The sequence below is a fragment of the Melanotaenia boesemani genome, chromosome 19 (genome assembly GCF_017639745.1).
Source record: "Melanotaenia boesemani isolate fMelBoe1 chromosome 19, fMelBoe1.pri, whole genome shotgun sequence".
NCBI lineage: Eukaryota > Metazoa > Chordata > Actinopteri > Atheriniformes > Melanotaeniidae > Melanotaenia > Melanotaenia boesemani.
Genome location: NC_055700.1, coordinates 22,200,664 through 22,223,393, shown reverse-complemented (window position 1 = coordinate 22,223,393; position 22,730 = coordinate 22,200,664).

Genomic DNA, 22,730 nt, shown 5'->3' with positions numbered 1-22,730 from the left:
AATTATGACGTCCCATCTTGTTTGAATTCTTGCTTGTGTTGTTCTTACTCTTAAATGTAAGTCGCTTTGGATAAAAGCGTCTGCTTTCAGAATAGCAGACGCTTATAGAATAGAATAGAATAGAATTGAATAGCTTAAAATGTTATCATGCACAATGATGCACACCAGGTGACATTTCTGTTAATTGTGGAAAGTGGTAAAGTATTACATTATTTATTATGTTCTACTGGACAATTTTGCATACTGAGCCCAGTGAAACGGTCACTACTAAAACACTGAACCATTAGATTGTGTTTATTATAGTTTTTTCATTATTGAGTCAACAATAATTTGCAAGTGATTGGCAATCACTGTATGTTCATTTTCATTAGTTCAATCAGTCACCCACTGAGTTATATAAAAAGAATCAATAAGAGCAACTTTCACAAGTGGTCCAGACTGACAACAAGCATGGATGTTAAAATCACCAAAAGGTAAAATATGGTCATATTTAGGCTAAATGCTCCCTAGCAAATCAGCAAAGTCACAATTAAAATCCTTAATGCATCATGGTGAATGGTACACCACTGCAATATGGACCAAGGGAGAGGCATTTAGTTCCAGAAGCTGCACTTTGAAAGTTGAGCAGAAGAAGGAGAAAGTTGTCTACAGCAAAAGACAGATCTGAATACTATAGCAGTCCCACCACCTTTGCCAGTGGTCTAGTAAATGCCAAGGTATGTACTGTCAGGAGGTAGAAGTTCAGAAAAAGGCAACAACTCACCAGGACAAAGCCAAGTTTCTGTTCACAACATTAAATCCAGCTGTGAGAGGGTAAAAAAAGTCATTTAAGATGAAGGTCTTGTTTGCCAGAGATATAGTACTAAAAATTCTCGTCCTTTGTTTCTGTGTTGCGTTCTTCTTTTATATAATTCAAAGATGGCGTTGTGCCACTATGACATTACACTGTTATGTAGCTGACACATCTATCTCTATCTGACCGCTATGCTACCTGGCAGTATAGCTGGTGGTGGAAATGCAACAGATCAGGATTTACAGAACCAAATCCCACCAAACTACCCTGTACCGACCCAGACCTGTTGGTGGAAACAGGGCTTTAGTAACTTACTAATCATTTACTAACCAGCCTCATTATTTGCAACATCATACCACCAACAAATGTTTGTTGTTTTTTCTACAAATAAGTTACTTATTTACTAAGTTACTAACCCTTTAAATTTCACTTCTCATTCAGGTGCACTTTCTTCAGGTAGTAGCATACAAACAACAGCACACACTAAATAAGCAAACAGCCAATGGATATAAGTTATGTCATGGAAATGTGTTTGTGGGAAATGGAGTGGTTTGCTTCATTTATCATGGTGGCGGGAGATCCTGCTCTTTTACATTTGGCTCCCTTAGATAAACCTACTCTTATGGCTCCCAAATGACTCTTAGCTCTTTTTTTTAGCCCAATTTTTTGCAATTGTAATGCTTGTCTGTAAGTATGAATTATTTTATTCTCTTTTATTTTTATGCAATATTTTGTTTAAAAAATATATAGTTACATTTTAACCACATCTTTAAATGAACCACTAACCACAGAACCAAAGCAAAAAGATCAAATGAAGGCAAAAGTTTGAACATCATTTAGCTGTTTTTTTTTGTTTTTTTTTTTTTCAAGTTGTTGTTCCAGCCTCTCCACCTTTATGTTTTTCCCTCTGTACCTGGCTTATACATCTACACTCACAGGCTCCGGAGTGTCTACACCCCTTACTTTTTTCACACAATGATATGATCCTGCTGTCCTCTCATGTGACTGGCTGCATGGTGTGTCTAGCTTGTCTCTGCATGCAGCAGAGCTGAGCAGGAGCAGCTAAAGACTGAATCTCCTGACAAGAGTTGGCTCTTCTTCATCACCACAAAGCAATCACGAATTCATTAACCACCCAATGTGGTAAGTATTTTTACCCACAAAATTGAATTTTAATTTAGAGCCCTGACTATAAGATTTAACAAATGAATGATGTTACAAATGTGATAGTTCAAAGAGATAATACTTTACATTTGATGAAAATTCGATTTTTCAATTATGAATTATCTGCAAAAACCACATTTCCATCACAGAAACTTTTTTTCTTTACCTGAAATTTAAAAAACAAACAAACCAAAAAACCTTTGGATATTTCCACTGACTGATTACCGGAGTAAAGAAAAATAAAAAGCAAAAAAAAAAACAAAAAAAAAAACAAAAAAAAAAAAACAAAAACAAACTGTCTTTCAACCCCAAGTTTTAGGGGCAAGGCTGCATGCTAAAACAAATGTGATCCGTGGAATCGCTTCCACCAATGTGTACAAAGCAGCTGCAAAACATTGTTATGTTATTTGTACAAACCTTTAAGACTCAATATTTTGATCCTTTGAAAAACAGAACTATGAGAAGTGAACGGACACCAAGGTTGGGGCTCTTTTCAGCGTATACCGAGGACGACATTCAGGGCGACTTCAAATCAGCAACTTGAATGAGTGTATGGAAGAATAGCCAAAAAAACTTCCACAGCTGATTGTAGAGCAGACACAGAAACAAATGTAACAGCAACAGCCGAAGTGGGTCTGGACCTTTGCGGTGTGGTGGAAATGGAAACCACACAGATTCTTTTACTTTTGTAAATAAATTCTGGGTAAAAAAAAAAATCCTGGAAATGTCAGTGGAAAACCCACTACGGTTTATGAAGGTGCCTGCCTTAGCAATAATACACATTTTGAATGTACTAATATAAGATAAAGAATATGCTTTTACTTTGAGCTCTTCCGTCTCTGTCGGAGCAGTTTTTCTGGCTTATCTCTGATGGAAAGGTTTGATCTTTTATACCTCATCCAAATCAGTTAAGTGACAGTTCAGCTGCATTCCAATGTTGTCAGCAGGGTGGCAAAGGGAGTTGGTTTTCTGAGATACCTTTCAACATGACTAACCTCAGCAAGATATATCTCAGGAGACATGCAGTAAGGCCCAAGAAATAAAGGAAACAGAGTGCCCGCAAACCTTAATTATCCACAGCAGGGAGGCTGTTGTCTGGGACAGAGGACAAAGGCACAGGAACTAATCAGCAGGTGACAGTCTCCATGTAGAACCTCTGGGATTCAGAATCATGGAATTTGATTTCTCCTTCAGGCCACTTCTATGAGAAATGTAACCTTCTGAGAAGGACTTAATGGGATTTTTTTTTGCTTTTGGGATGAATTAATCATGGAAACGTGACATTTACTGCACTTTTACACTTGTTAAAAGGTATACATGAACAAAGCATAAGCAGAACCGATGATGGAACAACACAGTGTGACACAGTGAAATAAAACAACACAGTTCAAACAGCACAGCCTGTCACCGAACAGCATTACGAATTTTGTAGTTATTTCATCTTTGATACCATGTCAGCCATTTCCCTGTAATACAGGCAGACTCATAACAGCATTACAAAACATGCAAGAACTCTGCTTGTCGCCAGGAAGTCTTTGTTTACTGTGTGCCACTTTGCTGTATTCTTCAGGGATTTATTTGTGAGTGTTGTTGTTGAGGTATGTGCAAGGATTCATAAATGCTTTATACTTTAAAATCAGCTTGATATATATAACATTTGCATAACTCAAGCTCCAGAAAATATATTTAAAAGTAACAGTACTCAGTTCAGTGAATAAATGAACAAACATCTTGCAACAAACAAAAACAATACTAAAACATAAGATTTCACACACACTTTAGATTTTAATATTGCTGGTTAGTGAAAACCAGAACTTGAGCTCTTTAAGCTACAGATTAGTGTAACTTCTCCTTGGCACACTCTTAAATTATGCCTCAAACAAACAGATTAAACCAAGGTTTTATAATCTTGATAGACACTGGAACAAATAGACACAATGTTATGCCCCAATAGTGAGCCATAGTGAAATGTACTTATCAGAAGTGTAACTGCAGGAATCATAAAAAGCTAATTAAACCAAAAAGGAAGGATTTTGTGCCATTGTAAATAAAATAAATATAGGCTTGTCTTGGATATAACTTGCAGATTTAAGAACGAATGGACAGACAGTCTTGTAAATAAGTCTATTAACCAACTTTTACAGGACCCTCTTGCTGCATTGGGTCATGGCAAAGAGACAGATTAGTGTCCTTAACTGTTCACTACATTAAAAACTGAATACCAGATAACATGCGCTTAATTTTTCCTTGGGAATCTTATATTTTAAATGGCTTACTCTGTTGTAAAATATTGTCAGCTGACTGCTGTAAGGGCCATGCTGTGTATCTGTGTATGTTGTCATACACAGTGAGGTCGGGATACGTTTATAGCTAGCTTGGACATTTATTTGGGCAGTCAAGTATGAGAGTAGTCCAAATACATTCCTATCCAACACCATGGGTATGCATTGGATGTCTTTAAATCTTTATGTGATGAGTGCTTCCTTCAGTTGTACTTGTAAAACCAAGCACATGTTAGCTAGTTTCAGAAAGTCCACTCCATGTTCTGTTTTGACCAGCATTACAGGTGCTGAGATTGAGTTTGTGGACTAGCATAAATATCTGGGGATTATGTTTAACAATAAGCTTCATGTTGAGGAGCATATCATTTTTAATTCTAAAAAGGTCCAAGAGCCTTTGGTTCTTCAGGAGAATGAGAAATTTTAAGTTTTCTACAATGATGATGACTTTTTTTAATAGATGTTTTACTGAATCTGTTTTTATGTTTTTTACTGTTGCTAGTGAATAGAAACAGACTTCTACAGCAGACAGGTATTTAGGAAAGCTCCATTCATCTTAGTGTCATAATCATCCCCTCCAGTCAGAATTTGTATTGCTATATTATGATTATCGGAGGAAGATGCCTGTCATCAGGATAAATAGATTTGGGTTTTCTTTTGTCCCCTCTGTCATTCAAATGTTCAGTAGCAGGTAGTTTATAAAATTTGGAGTTGAAGCTTTAATTTGATTGAATCCTGAGCTGCTCCATATCCAATTTTATTAAATGTACTGTATCTTTTTATGTATATTATACTCTATGTATTTTACTTAAAAGCCTGTGTGACCATGTCTGTTGTTGTTTGTAATCCTGGATGCAAACTAATTATCCTATATTTGACAATAAAGTTACTTTTTGCAGTCAATGACGTGGGAATCTAATGATTAAAGTATCTCCAATTCCACCACGATAGGTGGTAATATACCCGCTTGTAGCTTGTCAGAGTTAGGCTTTTTTTTAAGCTGACATTTTAGATAGCAATAAATTGTTCAAATTATTATCTTTTGTTAATCTTTTTTTTTACTAATGGATTCCACATGAGCTCTTTTAGTCATTCTCAAGTAACTGTCTCCTTTATTTCAGTTTTCATCTTTTTATTCTTTGACTTGAGGAAAGGAACTGTGAAGCATGTGCTTCACACTCATGCAATCTGAGCCCCTTTGAGCATTCACACCCAGGACTAATTGCAATCTATATTGATGTGTGTTAATCACACTCAGAAAAAAAAAAAAAAAAAAAAAATCAGTTTAGCACTATTTCCTGGAGTACTATTTTCACATACGTTTCAAAAGTTTTGTTTGTGCATTGATTTGAAGTGTCTGTTGTTTCCTGTCCTCAGAAATTATTTTACATGAAAGATGAGATAAAGGCGGCAACAACATGCGGCAACTTCCTTCGCTTTTTCTGTTTACCAGAGGTTTTCCAGGCAGGAGCCCTGACCTGGAAAAAGGGGGGCAGAAATGAGACCTTCTTTAGGTCTAGATTTGATGAAATATTGAACTGTTCATTACAACTAAAGTGATCATCTAATGAAAGAAAAGTGAAGAAAAACTTGTAAAACAAAGAGACAGTGATGTATGTTAACAACAGGTGGTTACTTTGGGTGATGCTGCTGTACTTTTATCACTGCTAAACAAACACTTAAACTTCAACGATAAAAGTAAAAATGTGTTTTTATCCAGATCATTAGTTTTATCAGTTTCTTCATCAATGTTGGCTGTTAACTTCAGTTGTCACATCTGCTTAATGACAGATGTTATCACCATGGAGACGGTTGGTGAGATGATGATATATGAATTCTGCATTATGATCTAGAACATAGTAGAGATGATTTAGAACAATATGTAGCCCAGATACAGTTGCTTTGCATTTTTGGGAAAAAGCTTAAAATATTAAAACAATAGATAGTTTAAAAAATGTCTAAAAAGTGTCTGAGTCATTGTTAGTTTATAAAGTTTATGTTCAGTTTATATAACATATGTTCAATGTTAAAATCAGTTATTGATTTGTTGGTGTAAAAGAAAGAAATTTAATGTTGAGCACAATCTAACTTGAGTTTATGTCAGCTAGAATGTTTTGACATCTTTGTAATTTGATTGGGTTCTCTGAGCTGTCAGACCAATGCAGAACGTGAGAGGGGTGGGATTAGACAGCACTGTTGCGTGTGCCGTAGGGGAACAGCACGTTAAGCAGACGCATGGTGTGTAGAGATGGGATTTATGGCTCTTTGAAGGGAGCCGAATCTTGAGGAGCCGTTCCTTTCAAAGAGCCATTCAAAAGACTGGCTCGTTCTCACAATATCTTACAAAATTTCACAATATATAAGAATAACAAACAATCAAAATATGCACCTATGAAATCTACTATACAAGATTTAAAAAAAATTATAGGAAAAATATAGATAAAAAAGGATAAACCTGAGCAGTCAGTGCAAATTCTAGTAAATGTTTTAGATAGAACTCACAGTATTTGTTTTCAAACAATACTCTCTGCCCATAGATGCTTCAGATGAATGGAGCGTGTTGGACATCAGACTTCTATGTCACACATGTTATTTATTTTATTTTCATTTTACTCAACTGTACTACTTCTTATTTACTTATTTATTCATTTTTTTATTCATTCAGTCATTTTTAGCTGGAAGGGGGGGGGGGGGGGGGGGGGGGGGGGGGATTGGACTTGGCGTGTGTGTAGAAGTGTGTGCATGTGACTGTGTGAAAGATTTCATTGAGTGTTTTTATTCTTATGTTTTTAATCATGTAAATAACTTTGTGTTGCCTATGGCATGAAAAGCGCTTTATAAATAAAGTTTTGAATTGTTTTCGTGAAGGCAGTGTCAAAAATTTGTATATAAAAAGAATGGCTCACAAATGAATGGCTCACAGCTGTGAATCGGTTCCCATCATTCATTTAAAAGAGTCATTCAGAAGAATCGATTCGTTCATGAACGTCACATCTCTATTGGTGTGCATAAGGAGAGGCTGATGGAGAAACAAATTGTTCGACCCTGATCACATTGGATGTCGAGTTTGCTGTTTGGTGTAGAATATTGTAACTCTGGCAGAAGGTAAATGCTTCTTTTTGTTTTGTTTGGAACTGTTTCAAAACAAGACAGAGTGGTAAAGTATGTGTAAGCTAAAAGCCGTTAGCTGATTAGCTTTTAGCAATATTAGCACATGATGCGATGTGTAATTTTGGGCATTAAGCATTTCTGTAAGCTGCCCTGGCATTGCAAAGAACTCTGATTAAATATATGAGACTTTTAGACAAATATATTGACTAAGAGTATTTATATGCCCACAAAGGGAGAGGCTCGGGAGACTTTCCTTAGACTTTGTGAGGAGCATAGAGAATCTGAATTCTGGCCGACAGCGTATGCCACGTGGAGGTCCGCAGCTACCAACGTCTGTCTGCAACATCAACTCATCATACCCCCTTTCATCCCTCATCATGCCATTTCAACTCCTGAGGTTCAGCTGACTGATATAAGAGGTTGTGAGTAACCAAAACATTTTGCACATGTTATATTATTTTTTTCCTTGCTTGCAAGTGAAAGGGTCATCCAGTTTTAGACCACAACGTTCCCAAGCTTCGCTCCAGGCGTGCAACTATTTGTGTTCATTTGAGGACTGATTTGGAAAAACTTAAAAGGCTGGTATTATTTTATGGTGTTATTTTATTTTATATTATTTTATCTTTGAATAAGAAGGTATAAACACAATGTGTTTAAGAGCTGTAGTTAAATTTTTTTTCTCTGTTATTGGAGTATGAAAAGCCCTTAATCTTCAGTTTATATTACTAAAATTTATGTTTCTATTCGAATAACGTGTCTTTATTACTAAATTGCTTGGTTTAGATTTTTCATATTTATAAGTTGCATTTACATAAATGGAGGCACCGTCTAATTTTGAGTTGTAACAGGTAGCATGCTGGTATCACAAAAAACTTTAAACATACATAAGCACCTGTTAATCTGAGAAAATAACCCAGGGTCCCGCCCATAGTATCATAACATTTGTTTAACTACGAGTTACATGAGACGGGTGCTACAAATTTACAGAAGTATATTACATGCTGCATTTACTGACAATTGGACATCTGACATTTACCCATGGGAAGGTCAGCTAACACTAAATAATTTTAGCTTTGGCTCGTTTTTTGATACATATCAGGCATAGCCGCAAATGGTGATTAACCATGATTAATTTCTAAGCTGTGATTAATCATGATTGATCCATTCAAGAGCTGTGATTAATCGGATTAAAATTTTTAATAATTTGACATTCCTAATAAAAATATCAGAATGATTGCTGCTAGATATTTGTCTGCAGTTCACTGAGTCTCATAGTTCATAAGGATTCCTGAAGAGACCAACAACCTTTTCATTTAAGATGAAACTCCCTGTGTTATACTGCTAAACCCAGGACTAACGATGGCAGCTATGATATATGTTTTGCTGTTTGGTGGGCATTACTAGATGGAACAGTGGCATGGCTACATTCCCTCTATGAAAATAAAATTGTTTACTTCTACAGTGCCATTTCAAAGAACATTGTTAGAATTCCAGCCTTACCTAACAAAAGTTCAGTCAGTGCTGGGGTATTAGAGGGGGGATGAAAAGACATACCAGGTAGGATACAACCTGAGGAAGACATGGAATTTAACATCTTATGTAACCCAATCAAAATTAGCAGGGCTTGTGTGTGTTCCATAGCATGTAAAGAGTGAGGCTGTTATGTGAAAGAGACAGTACAGCATTAGTTGTGTGCTTTAACTAGCTTGTAGGCGTTGTTTCATTGATATTGTTTGGTTAACATTAACATAAACTCTAGGCATGAGTTGGAGTGGGTCATTATACAAGTAACAACCTTAAAATCGTATTGCAGTAACTTTACTGCACTCAAGTTTCATCTTAAAAATAATGTTATGTTATTAACAGGCTCTTCATTCTTGATGTAATCACCCTAAATATGGGTATTGTAGTTGATAGTACTGCTGGTTATGTATAGGAAAGGGTGCTTTGATGTCTGTACAGTAAATTTGCATGTAGAAGTTGAACCTTTTTAATCCCAGTTATCATCCAGACATTATTTTTACAGAACAGCCTTAGTTGTCAGGTTATGAGGCTAAAATCATGTAAAATTAATGTATAAATAGAGCAGATAAATGAGAAAATAGTCCTCTCCTTCGTCAGGGTGCGCTTGTTTTACTGTCTGAAGTACTGTGAAGTAAAACAAGCGCACCCTGAAGAAGGCGCTGACAATTTGCTCGGTCGTCACTTATCTCGTATTCTATTGGCTGGAGGAGGTTTGACAGACAGCTCTTTCAGCAACCCAAGAGAGAGGAAAAATACATCTAAGAGCAGAAGTTTTGAAAGCAAGAACAATATATTTGAAAGCATGAGGGGACTTTCTGAGTGTGAGAGTAGAGTTTTGAGAGGGAGCAAGATGATATTTGAGCGTGAAAACCAGAAATCTTGCTCGCAAAGCAAACAATTACACTCTTGATTAAAGATAGAAAAATACCCCCATAGTTTAATATCTTATTTTTCTGTAACAGAAGTAACTTCTCTCTTTCTGTGACCACATTTACAAGAAGTCCTCAGAAGTTAACCTGATTTTTTTTTGTCTCCATCATGTAGGTACACACACACAAACATACATATTGTTGGAAGTGCTTGTAATGATTCATTTTATTTGTTGTGGCACAAAGCTAAGTTAAATGGCAGGGAGGCCATATATATATATATATATATATATATATATATATATATATATAAAATCAGTGGACTTGTCTTTGTGTTCAGGATGAGACCCAAATGGCTTCATACTGTCAGACGCTAATATTCTGAGACATATGACACACTGGTCTCTCTCCGTTACCACCAATACCGTTACCATTACCTGACCAGTACTGTGGGATCCAGAGAGGCCGACAGAGGAACTAACAGTAGTCCTCTACACTAGATTACTTTATGGAATTGGGATTTGAGACATGTGTGACGACTTCCCTCATGACTTCACACATCTTTGTCTTTCCAGATTGTTCTGTGTTGCCGTTATAAAGAAAGGTCCCATTTACATAAAAACTAAATAAATCAAAATAGCATTGCAGTGCAAAGTACAAAACCTGCTGTGATGTCACTAAACGTCCACAGTGTGTGACGTTGGATGCATGACTAGAGAATTTTGAGCAGGTTTACTTCACAGTGACAGTTACCATCGTAACAGACTCAGGGGTAAAACCCAGTTTCCTTAAATTTGAGGTTGATACACTTCTACACAAGCTGCTTTCTGGAACAGACCCCAGAAAAATCACCATCAGTTGGGCGATTGATGGTGATTTTTTTTTATTGTGATCCACAAACATGTTGGATTCTGGGTAAAGTTTCTACTGAAGTAACTAAAATCAGCTGATCTGACTTAAAGCTCAGAGTTTTTGATTAGATTTTGTTAAAACTGCTTTCTCAAACAGGCCTCAGATGATGTTTTTTTTTGGTGTTTTGTTATTTTTGTTTGTTTTCATTTGTATTTTCTTATTTATTTGGTTTTTGTGTTTTTGTTTTATTGTTTAAGCAGTTTTATAAGCAGTCAGATAATAATAGTTTTAATATTATAATGATGAATGATCTTTGTTAAATCTCTAACCTTCATTTTTCACATTTTTCACAACATTTCATGTCATGTTTTACATTTTTAGACTCACAGAAAGAAATAAAAAAGGATGGAACATAAACCATATATTTGTTTTGGGTTGTTTTTTATTTTATTTTATTTTATGTTTTTTTTTTTTTTTTTTTTTTTTTTTTAGAGGGGATAGAAAAGGAGGAAAGTGAAAAAAGAGGTGTGGTTAAGGGTAAAGAGTAAAGGAGAAAGATCCACTGAGCACGTGACACTGATGTCTGGCTGAAAATGGATTTTTTTTGATGACTGTGGCTGTTTTTCAGCTACAATCATCTCTGTCATTGTGTGACTGTAAAATTTCTGTTGAACTACACAGCTACACTTTCAGGGAATGAATACCTAATTATACCATTAAGGGTACAAAGGCTTGCCACTGGGGTAGAACCCTTAAAGGTACAGCTGAACCCTCTACATCACAGTTGATACTTCATATAGACCAATACTGTTCCTCTGGGAGGCCGTCTGGTCTTAATATGGTAAAAACTGCACTGTTGAGGGAACAGCAGCACCTTTGAGGGTACCACCCCAGTGACAATCCATTTGACCCATGAAGGTACGATTAGGTATTTATTTCTGAAAGTGTAAACAATGACAGCGATCTTAAAATCAAATTAGATGTCTTTTTGACATCTTTTCAGTCAAATCGTGCTCAGTGGGGGTGGAAGGACAGGGATAGAGGGAGAAAGTAAGTATATTTAAGGCAAATATAAAAAAATAGGGGTAGGTTTTCATGCCAGAAATTCCTCAGCGTCCAGCGGCGAGGTTTTTCTGGCTCACAGATGTCTTTTAGTCTTGTTCTTCCATGAACATTAGAGCTTCTAGGTTCTGAACTCTGTTCAGTAAGCTCTCTCTGAAGCTTTTTCTCTCTCGTTCTTTCTGTTCTTGAAATTTCTTCAGAGAGGATATTGTTTGTAGAAGCGCCAACTTTTCATCTTGCTGCTGCTTCTCCTGGTCTTCCAGTTCTCTCTCAAACTCCATCAAGGATCTTTCTGTGGACATTTTAGTTTCTTCCAGCTCAACCTGTAGAGGGTTCTTGTGCTGCTCCCATTGGTGTTTCTGCTCATCAAGTTCTTCCTGGGTTTTCACCAGAGCAGTCTTTATTCTAGAGCTCTCCTCCACCTCCTGGGCCAAGCAGGTCTCAGCTCTTGATGCTCTGGTCTTCTCAGCAGTGAGAGCTTCTTCCAGCTGGACGACTCTCCTGGAGACTTCTGCATGCTGCTGATGCTTTTTCTTCAATTCAGCATACAGGATAGCTGCCTCTTTCTCAGACACGGATTTCTGAGATTTCATTTGTAGTTTCAGCCTCTCTACCTCAGTCATGAGAGCCGTTTTCTCGTCACTGGTGTCCTGTTGTTGATCCTGGAGCTGAATGTGAATCTGGCTGAATTCTGTTTTGGCTTTCTCCGTTTCATGTTGCAGCTCAGATAACGAAGTCTCAGCCAATTCTCTTTTCGTTTTCTCCTCTTGGAGTTCTGCCTCCAGTTTCTGCACCTGCTCAGACGCTGATGACTGCATGATGGTAGTTTTGTGGACCTGATTTTGCAGTTCCTTTACCAGATTCAGCAAGTACTCATGTTGTTTCTGTAGATCTGCAATCTTTTCATCTTTTACAGTTAAGGTTTGGTGAAACTGGAGTTCTGGGATCATCAGCAGACCTGCGCTGTGAGGGATGTTCTGTTCATCAACATGGTTCATGTTGACAGACTGGTTGTTTGTTGGTTTTTTGGCCAGCAGAAGTTTAAGGATTGGATGTTGATCTGTGGCTGGAGGTGCTGGCAATGAAGGGGTTGATTCAGGCTGTGGTTCTGTTGGTGGTATGAGAACCACAGATTCTGAAGGGACCCCAACAGGGATTTCTGATCCTGGGTTTCCAGATGTTATCTGGGAATTCTCCAGCTTTTCAGGAATCTTGAGGTCTTTCTGACTCCTGTCTGTGTGCTGTTCAGATGTTTGTCTCTGTTCCTGAGTGTTCAGCAATGCACAAGAGTTAGACTCATCTTTGGCCTGGACATTTGATGGATCTTTAACCAGCTCTGATTGTAGATCCCAGACTATCTCAGGTCGACTTTTCTTGCTTTTCTTGCGCCGTTTTTTCTTACTTTCTTGTTCTGCGGCCCTTGGCTCCTCGATGACTGACTTTATTTCTTGAGGAACGGGCGTGTTATTCTCCGACGCTGGTTTGGTGGAAATCTGCACAGACTGTTCTCCAGGGATCGGAGCAAGCATGTTAGATAGATGTGCTTCTTTAGAAAGGCTTGCTCCAGGTTGGGGAACTTGGTCTGCAACAGGCATATTGACAACACTGATGGTTTCCATTGCAGAGAAGTCTTTTTCAAGTTCTCTGACTAGAGGCTGTACAGATAAAACCGTTTCAAGACTTTCCATCTCAGCCTTTGTGTTGTCTTTCTGTCTCCTGTCAATTTGATGTTCAGGTGTTCGACTCTCTGCCTGATGACAGGGCTGATTCAGGTTTTCAGGCAGAACATGAGAAACTTCAGTCTCTGATGGTGGATGACTGGATTCTGTATCTTTGCTTAGAACCAAAGGTTCTGCAATGAATTGTACTGATATCTCTGATCCAAATGATACTGGAGGAGTTACCAGGTGTTCTGATGTCATTGGTGTATTTTCTGGAAAGTTTGATTCCAGAAGACACTCGTGCATGGGATCAAGTGGTACCAAAGCTGCAAGTCTCTCAACTTTCTCAGTTTGTTGGACTTTCCTTTGATGTCCTTGTACACTCGTCTGAATGGCGAAATTATGCAGTTCTTTGATCTCATGATGTTCCTTGGCCTGCTCACAGGACTTGTTTGTGTTTGCAAGGACCTTAGTTGGAATTTCTGATCCTGGGCCTCCAAATGCTTTTTTCTGGGGATTCTCCAGGTTTTCAGATTTCTTGCAAACATCAGTCGTGGTGTTGTATCTTTCACCATTGTTTTTGTGATCTTCAGACGTTTTTGTCTGCAGAGTGTTCAGCAATGCATCAGAGCAAGAAGACTCACCTTTGTCCTGGACGTTTGATTGATCTTGAACCAACTTTGGCAACCGAGGGACTTCCTGAAGATAATCCTCATGGTTTTTGTCCTTGGTTTGTGATTGTACATCCCAGACTATCTCAGGTCGACTTTTCTTGCTTTTCTTGCGCTGTCTTTTCTTACTTTCTTGTTCTGCTGCCCTTGGCTCCTCGATGACTGACTTTATTTCTTGAGGAACTAGCTTGTCATTCTCCGACGCTGGTTTGATGGAAATCTGTACAGACGGTTCTCCAGGGATCGGAGCAAGCATGTTGGATAGATGTGCTTCCTGATGACAGGACTTATTCAGGTTTTCAGGCAGAGCATCAGCCTTTTCAGTCTCTGATGGTGGATGACTGGAGATTTCCTCAAGCCGAACTTGTGTTGGTTTTATTAGAACCAAAGGTTCTCCAATGAGTTCAGCTGGGATTTCGGATTCTGGGCATCCGAATGTTATTAGGGGGTTTGGGCTTCCAGATTTCACTGAAGTTTCAGTAAATTTTGGTGCCTGAGGAGAGGGCACCTCAAAGATAGGTGCCAAAGGTTTACATCTCCTGACTTGACCTCCTTCTCCTTCAAGTTCTCCTTTGAACTTAAGATGTTTCTTAGCCTTGCTGCGCTGGTCTGTGTTTGTAAGGAGTTCCATGGGGATGTCTGATCCCGGGCCTCCAAATGTTATTTTCTGGAGATTGTCCAGGTTTTCAGATACCTTGCAAACATCAGCTGTGGTGTTGTCTCTCTTACACTCGTGATCTTGAGATGTTTTTGTCTGCAGTGCAGGGAATTCCTCACTGTTCAACAAAACGCCAAAGTGAGACTCACCTTTCTCCTGGTAAGTGGATGGACCTTCAGACAATTTTGGTTGGGAAGGAAATCCCTCAATATAGTCTTCATAGGTTTCATGTATCGTTTGATACATCACTTGCCAGTTAGGCTCTGTAGAAGAATACTTCTTCTTCTTGCGGCGTTTCTTTTTTTGTTCTTCTCCTGTTGCAACTGGTTTCTCATAATACATTTCTGCAGGGATCCCGTAAAACCTTTTGGATCCAGCTTCTTGCTCAGAAAGAGTTTCTCCATGTTGTGGAACCTGGTCTGCAACAGGTGTTAGAACACCACTTTCAGCTACCGTCGCGGCTAAATCTTGTTTGGCTTCTCTGACGGGAGAAACAGTCCCAGAACTGTTTTCCATAATTAGTCCAAATCTAATTGTCTGGACCTCCTTACGTTTCTTAGAAACTTTGCATGTTTTAGCCTCAGTGCTGTCCTTCTTACTCTGGTGTGTTTTGTGTTCAGGTGTAATTTTCGACACGCCAGAGTTGCTCTCACTTACGTTTTGGAGATTTGATGGAATTTCTCCAACGTTTTGTGAGCTAGAAGACTCCTTGAGACGTTGAATGTCCCAGTTCGACTTCAGAGATTTAGGTCTTGTGACCATCTCAGGTTGTCCACTGGGGACTTGATCTTTTCCATCTATTGCCATTTTCAAAACAACTGATTTGTATTTCCTTTCTCCAAAGACTGGAATCGGGATGTGTACTGAGATGCGTTCTCAAAGTGTACTGACTTGATGACAAATGCGGGGGGGTATTATAGAAACATTGATGTCACAATCATCAAAGCAAACTTAGGCTCCACCCTTCAGCTAACTACATTCTATAACTGTTGCTAGACAACACCAAAGTGGTCTCCACCCCTCAGAAGATTCCATTAGATATTAGAACACCTGTTGGATGTTGCCTGGCAACGGCTGTAACTCAGTTTCTGCCTGCATGAAGCCAAAGTACTGCTGAGGATTTTTATCATAGGAGCACATCAGAAAATTTCTTGTAGCCATACAATTAAAACTCTACTGACTCAAACACCAAGTCTGAAGAAGATCAGGCAAACAGTTGTTGGTTTGGATGAAAAACAGACTAACAGAGATTCCTTGATCTAGTTGTGGACCTGGATTTTTTCCTATGCATGCATAAAAAAGTGTGACATGGATATTTTCAATAAAAAAAACACTTGAAACATTTGATTGTTTCTTTTTTTAAAAATATTATTTTTATTAGTTGCTTCCAGTGCAAATATTAATCATTTTTGTAACTTTATTAAGGAAATTAAACAGTAGCATAATCAACAAATTCCTGCTTATTTCATACTAGATGCAGAACTTTAGCTGCTTTGTATAATCTCTTTCAGAAGAATATCCTCTGCTGTCAGTGCTGTTTCTGTCTTTATGAATATTTCAGGCTTGATGAATTAATAAAAATTCATGCATGCAAACACATTTTAAAATTACTCAGAATCTTGACTTTGAGGAGCTCTTCTGTCTTTAGCAGTATCTTTTTATACAGAACTTTTGCCTCACTTGGGATGCAGCTTGAGTGTCAATGTAAAAGGTGTGTCTTGTGACCCGTGACCCCCACCCCCTGCAGAGGACTGTCAGCTGGATCAAGGCCATATGTGTAATACAGGTTAAAGGTCTGTATGTGATTCTTTTTTTTAAAGCTGTGCTGTACTTGGCTGCTCCGGCTGCTGCAACATTGTCTGATCTTGAAAGAAGTGGGAATTTTGAATGTGTTTACATCACTAACACCAAAGAACAGAGTACTACTTCTGTTTTTATGCAACTCCAAGAGATGTAAACAACTCTTAGTTTCCATTTGTGGCTGTTCTTGTAGCTCAGTGCGTAAACTTTTTCTAGCATTTATCAGGTATATAGAAATGGTTTACAGCTTCATCTTGCAGGATGAGTACTTTTAAGTTTGTTTTATTTCACACCTTATCTATATACTAAGAACATTACACTGTTTTTTTGTTCCAGTTACTGTTTTTGGCACATACACTTGAGCTCTTAAAAATACTAAACCTTGCAGATAGTCAACAAAATGTATGGGAAATAATGACTTATACTAGATCATGGGCCGCTGTTTATTGGGGACGCATGTGCAGCATATCCAATCAGATGAACATCAATATGTAGATATTGAATTCATTCATTGATTCATTATACCATCAGTCTATGATCAGTTTATGTTTTTGGAACTGAAAAACATTCTGTAGATCAGTGTTTCACTGATGTTTTGTACTTAGATCGCAGTTGGGACTTATGGAGAGGGTTTATGAATATCTTTTTCTTTATGATGGAATGTCACAGTCAAAAACAAGGTCACTGTCCCAAAAGCTTTCCGGTGCTATACAGCTGATACCAGTGTTGTTTTCGTCAGTGATGACAATGATGAATTTATTTAGTTGACAAAACTTTTTTTCATGAGTATAATGAGACAGTGACGAGCTAAATATGGCTCTCTGATGACGAAAACATGACGAGACATTGACGAGATGAGACGAAAATGTTCAAGGGCTGAGTGTTCGACATTGAAAATGCACATCATTTCAGTCTATTTTGAGCGCAATCGGTCAGTCAGCAACTGCTGCACCTTGGCCACGCCCACCACCAGACGTGCAGCGCACACACGGAAAGGTAGTTTATTCATTGATAGATGAATCATGACTTTTAAGTTAGGTGTGTCGGTGCAGGGATGCGTGTAAAATCTGCAGGATTGTGGCTCTCGAGGACCTACGTTGGCCACCCCTGCAGTAGGGCATCAATTCATTAAAAAAGTTGAAATATAGAAATAAAAGTTTTCTGCCCAACTGCAAGTAAGTATAGCACAGCAGCATTGCATCCTGTAGATGGGAAAGTCTTGGATAAAGCTATCAGTCTGGTAAAGGATCTGGGTATCATGCAAAAGCGTTAAGGTTAACTTATTTTATGAATTACAGTACTTAACCGATCCCACTTTTTTATATATATTATTGCTAAATTCATTTGTTAAAAGACCTTATTTATTTTTTAAATTTGACTAAAACTAGACTAAAACCTTTTGGAGTTTTTGTCAACTAAAACTGGACTAAAACTATCGAACTTAGAAATGACTAAAATGTGACTAAAACTAATAAGGATTTTCATCCTGAAGACTAAAACTAAGACTAAAACTGAGATGCCTGCCAAAAACAACACTGGCTGATACAGTCTGAAACATCCCATATACTGTAGGGACAACAAGTTCTTTTAACAGCCACAAAATGCAGCAATGGAGTGATCATTGCCTGAGCAGCTCCTGGCACAAGGCAAACACTGCTGCTGTCCATGGCGCTGAAAGAAATGAAAAGGCTCCCTTTCATTGTTCCGAAAATTTAATTAATTCATTCATTTAAAAAAATGCACACAACACTGACACATTAATGCTATCCATTTAAATATCAAAAGAATGTCTTTATGGGCTACCATGAACCACTGACTTATCCAGGGTGTACCCTGCCTGTTGTCTGCTAATTGCTGGGATAAGCTCCAGCTTCACTGTGATCCTGACTTGGACTTCCCTTGTCTTCCTCTTAATTCAAACCATGCCAGCAAGCATGTCACTGCTGTCCAGAAGCAAATTTAGAAAAATGCACCAGAGAAATGAAAGGTAATGATTAGAAATGAAATATTAGGCTAAAGTTGGTGAATTTTTTAACTGACTGAAGTACATTTTGCATACATGTTAAAATAACATTGACAATTAAATATTCTGGATACTCTCAAAGTCTTTATTTTGGTCTTTCATAATTTTTCCAGTCCAATTTAAAAACAATGTATTTGTTCAAGTAGCTTTTGTATGTTGATGAGGCTGGTTTTGAGCATAGCAGTGGTTCTGCATTTGTAATGCTGGTCTGTAATACTGTCTTGTGTAAGGATAAATGAGTTGATTCTTGAAAAATGCTTAGCGGCAGAGTGTAGAGGATCTTAAAATAAAAAAATCTCTCTGTACCCAAGAATTCCTATGAAAGAAATGTCATCATCAAAGATCAAGGACTTCTAAATAATAAGCCTAAATGGAAGAAAATTACTCAATGTTCTCTCTTTTCACATAGTATAGCATCTGACTGTTCTGTCTCTGTGGGAGTGAGTTTCTTTGCCAGCTTGCATCTGTATTCCTTTTTTTAAATGACTCACTGGCACATTTCTAAGTGGTGCTGCTGCCTACGCACTGGGAAATGGGCAAGTATCACAGGTAGTTATGATTCCAACAAGATGTGGATTCTAACTTCAGAACCATCGCAGCGCATATTAGTCACATCATAATAAGTTTAGCTGGATTTTTCATGTGTTTCTCTCTGCTTACCACGTGATCGCTATGCTTACAATACGTCTATATCTCATTTTCATTTGGCCTTCTTTTTCCTACCAGTTTTTTTTTTTTTTCTTTGCCCCTTGGATTTCTCAAACTGTTTGAATCTACTAAGCAAGTCTCCAGGCTGTTAAAAGAACAAATCGGTCTTGTCAGGGGTTTTTCTTTAACTTTCAGCTTCCTTGCTGAGGTTTCAAACAGTGCCTCATCTCTTTCAAGCTAAATGTTGCTATGTTCCTCTCCCAAAAGGTACAAGGATTAGTATCTGTATCTGTATTCTTGTTCCAGACATCAGTTCTTATTTAGTTGACTCCTCTATGCTGTAGGGTTTATTTTGCCTGTATGATTCAGGTCCACATGTCCCCTAGTTAAGGGTCAGAAAGTTGTTCTGGGTGATTACTTTATCCTGATAGAGTACTTGCTCCCAGAGTGTCCCTATACATAAGGCGAGAATGGTTGTTGTGTATGAAAATGTTGTAAATCATATTACATGACCACCTCAGTCCTCAAATCTCTACCTACTTTTACACATATAGAAGATTTTGGTCTGACTTCACTTGAAACTATTATCAAACCACATATGGGAATAAAGCTGTGGGGTAAAATGGTGCTCCATCCCTCCATAACACGTCAAGAGATTAATAGTACAAACTGATACCATATGCTGTGAGAAGGCAACATGTCTCTGTCTGTGGTGCAAAGCCCAACATCTGCTCTCTACAGCTACAGGTAAAGAGCCATAAACGCTACTTTTACAGCTTTGGTCTGGTCTGGTCTGTCTGTGTTGCTTTTTGAAGAGATGATTATTTTACTTTGTAATGAAATTATTCTTTAAGATAAAAATAAGTCAGAGGGGCAAAAGAAAATATGAGCATTTTTAAAATAAATGTTGTCCACTATGCATAAACACAACCCACTGTGATAAATGACCAAATGCCCCAAATGGTGGCCTCAAATAGAATGGGGCCACCAGAAAAGGGAATTCTTGCCATCTAAAGCAACTTAAACCTTATAAGTTTTATTCTATTTTAAATGAATGAAATATTGTGGATTTAATTTGTCACTGCAATTATGATGCAACACTGGCAGAAATTGAATGAAGTTGTTTTAGATGGCTGGATTTGCTTTTTTATCCTAGCTTAGCTCCTCACTCAGGAGTCTTTTTTTTTTTAAATAAGAGGACACTAACCACCATCTTCTGCATGTAGGATACTAATTAAGAATATTATTTGATATTTAAAAGTCAAAGTCTTGAGTTTTTCATCTTCTAACAATTGTATTTTATATTTAAAGATGTTACATCTGACTGTTTGCTGCCTTTTTTCCTTCTTTTGTTTTACAGCAGCAGAAATATATTCCTCATCTTGTGCTGTCAGGAGTTTTAGTTGATCAATTAGTGGTTCATCAAAAGCTATCAGATGATAATCATATTTGTTTCAAGAATTTAGCACCAGACGTCTTTCATAATATGCTTATATAGTGGCACACCATTATTATTATAGGAAAATTGGTTTCCAATAATTATCATCAGCTTAGATTAAAACATTTTCTTTATTATAGTCAGTCTCTGTGACATCCACTCTGTCAGGGGCATACACAATCAGTGCAGCTCACAGCTTCCAATCCTGTTAGTTTATACTTTCCCGTCGCACAGCCAGACTGAGGTCTACCTTAATTCCCTTGTTGAAAGTCTCCACACAGTGTCAGCCTTTAGCTTTGACAAAGCTACAAGACAAGATCACATCAAGATACACTGATGACTGTGATAATGAAACATTATTCCCATGAGAGGTTCGCGAGTTCTCCAGTCATCTCCATCATTGTCAATTCTTGCTGATTTTTTAACCGCACACCACCTTTCTTCCATGCAAAATGTGCTCACGGCTTCTGCCATGAATACAAGGGAGGGAGAATAAAGGCAACTTATATAAATCATACTTGGATGTCATTTGCTTTGAGGTACCCAAATGAGTTTCCCTACAAACAGACTCGTTTATATTCATTTTCCTTTTACAAAGTGCAAATGTGTGTGTATTGAAGCATAACATATGTTTTGAATACATTTTCTGCTAGTTAAAAGTGTAAAAGCTTTTTTTTTCATTCAATTAAAAGCTGCTTTTTTAATTGTTTGTGCAATAAATGCTGATTTCTTTCTTTCTTTGTTGCAGTCAAATTCCAAGTTTTTGTATTTAGGCCAATTTGAGTTTATGCATTAAAATAGTTTTTTTTCTTTTCTTCTTCCTCTTCTTCTTAAATTCTTTAGAACTTTTCAGCAAACTCAGAGCTTCTGTTTCCTGGAGTATGTGAATTAATTGTAAGATGTCACTGTTCCGGTCTGAAACAACTACTCTGGTTTATTTCTGCTTTGCACACTAAGCAGAACTTTAAAGTTATCTACCAAGTTCAGATGTCAGAGCTCCAACTTCATTTCCAAGTATGAAAGGAGAAGTGGAACAGGAGCGACATGGCTCCCAGCGGCACTCACCAGGCTGTAAAGATTACTGTTACCAATGTGAAATTTAATATCCATGTTAATCTGTACATAATACACTCTGAATTTTGACAAAGATTCTACTTTTTGAAAAAAAAAAAAAGTTTTCAGATTCCTTTCATATCATCTTAGTAAATGAGACCCTTGAAGCACTCTGCCTTTTATTTCAAGCATTTCATTTAAACATTTTTACAGACACATATGGACCATACTTCTATAATATTACTATATTTTGTCTAAGAAAAGGCAAACTTATTGGAAATAATTACTTTCTTTTTTTTTTTTTTTTAGTACCAACTATTTTCAAGCTAATAGGCCTTCTTAATCTGGGCCTACATATGCAGCGTGTCCAATCAGATCAGAACATCAAAACAGTTTATGTAAGTATTGGATATACTGCATTTCACCATATCCGACGCACACAATATTGGTTGATTTCTGGACTTCAACACACCCCTAGGATATACTTATGAAGTCAATTCTAAGAAGACGGCCGCGCTCTCTCAAGATGTGCTCGGAGTTTGTTTATATCTCGCAGCCAATGACAAAACCGATTGCTGGACAAGTCTGATTAAACCCCATATTTGAAAAAAAGGGAAAAATAATTTCAACCCTCAGGCATGTTTCTCTGATTTTTCACTAACTTATGAAACACAGTCATAGAAACTTTTAACCCCCACTTAACTATGAGTGTATTTATGAGTACAGATTTATAATCAGCGAGTGGTTATCAAATAAATGAAACTGTGTGAATATAATTGCCTGTGTAAATTATCTCTGTAAGGGCTAAAATGGTGAAATTATACTCATTATGTTTCAACCTGTTAATGTCTGTATATCTGAGTGCACAGTGAAGCACAAGTGTGTGTGTTTCCTGGACAGAGGTTGAGCACTGTGTTATTTTAAGTGTAGAATTCAATTTACTTTGAGAGGAATAGTTAGTCCCTTGTGTCAGTCAAAGCTCTGCTTTCTATTAGACCAGGGGTATGGACAAATCTCAGATAAGATCCATTGTTGAGAGGAGAAAGGAACTTTTTGTCTTACAAGTATCCAACTTAATTATGTTTAGTAAAAGGCTTTTGATTTGACAAGAATTAGTTGATCTC